General features: G+C 33.1%; 1 pseudogene; it reads right to left on the reverse strand.

Moving 5' to 3' along the window:
- LOC104457085 overlaps window positions 1-1,162 on the reverse strand; it is a 61,143-nt pseudogene extending 59,981 nt beyond the window's left edge.
- Window positions 1,163-1,382: the final 220 nt, after the last annotated feature.

A 1,382-nucleotide genomic window follows, 5' to 3' on the forward strand; every position in this document is an offset into this window, starting at 1 on the left:
GAGAGAGAGAGCAGCTAGGTTTTTGTTAGATCGTTTTTCATTCTTCTGAGAGTTTTTCAAGTATTTTGAAGAGAAGACAAAAGTGGTGACAGAATTTTTGTTCTTTGATTTAAGATGCTTGGTTTGATTTATATTTTTATTTCTTCTTCTACTATGTTTTAATTTTCTTTTGTTAGGGCTACGATGTAGTCTAACCATGATGATGTGAATTTCATGATTTTAATGTTTTACAATTGATTTTATTCATATGAGTTATATATTATTGTGCTTAATGCTTTTGAGTGTCTGTCTATCACTTGAATGATCTGATGTGCATGTTTGAGACTGAGAATGGATAATATGCAATTGCTCATTATAATATATAACCATGAGTTAAACGTGGATAGAGATATACAACGTTATTTGTGTAGCTTTCGGTGATAAGGTGATCTAAAAGACTCATTGTAAATTGGGAATATTCATAGTTTTTAATACACTCATGTTTATTTGAATTCACATAGAGATATAGTGGATTAATAAACTGAGTAGGTTTGCTATACCTAGAGATAAGATAGTAAATTGATTAAGAAATTTCACTATCACATATTTGATATCGTTCTTGTACCTACAACAATCTGAAATTCATATCTAGTGGTTATGGTGAAATCGGATGCTCTAACATATTTATCTGATTGATTTACTGCATTTAGTCTACAAATTTCGTTTTTAATTTATTCTTAATTATTTGATCTATTAGTTAGATTTTAGAATTAGTCTATTTTAGTATTTAATTGGTTTATTTATCATCGATCTCCATAGGACGATACTTTTTCTCATCATTATATTACTCGTTTGACACGTGCACTTGCATTTAAAATTTTACGAACACAGCTTTAGAACAAATAGAGATTTTAGGGATGTGAGCAAATCTATACGACGAAAGCTAACCTAAAGCAAGCATCATGACTAGTAATCACAAAATGGGAAGACTCTCAACCACTTGAGCCAGAGGACCATGTTTCTTTTCATCGGCAAGTATTCCTTCATTGTGCATCAATGCCACTTCCTTTACTTTTACAGAACCTTCCAAAGCTGCAGCATAAATATATCCTCTGCCGAACATGAGATGTGATTGCTCTGCAATCAGTAGCTTAGCAAGATCTTTCACTTTCCGGTCAAACATCAGCACCTCTAGAACTCTTTATCAACATAAGTTTAAAGAGAAAAGGCACATCCAACAGAAGTTCAGAAATCGTGAAGGTGAGATAGGAAGTGACACATACTTGGGAGGTCAGAAAGACAATCAATTATTATAAGAAAGTCTACGTGCCGACAAAATGCTTACCCAAAGCGATTATTGAAAGCTGTCTGCAAGGCTTAGGTTGGGCTCAAAGATAGCAGGC

The sequence above is a fragment of the Eucalyptus grandis genome, chromosome 8 (genome assembly GCF_016545825.1).
Source record: "Eucalyptus grandis isolate ANBG69807.140 chromosome 8, ASM1654582v1, whole genome shotgun sequence".
Lineage (NCBI taxonomy): Eukaryota > Viridiplantae > Streptophyta > Magnoliopsida > Myrtales > Myrtaceae > Eucalyptus > Eucalyptus grandis.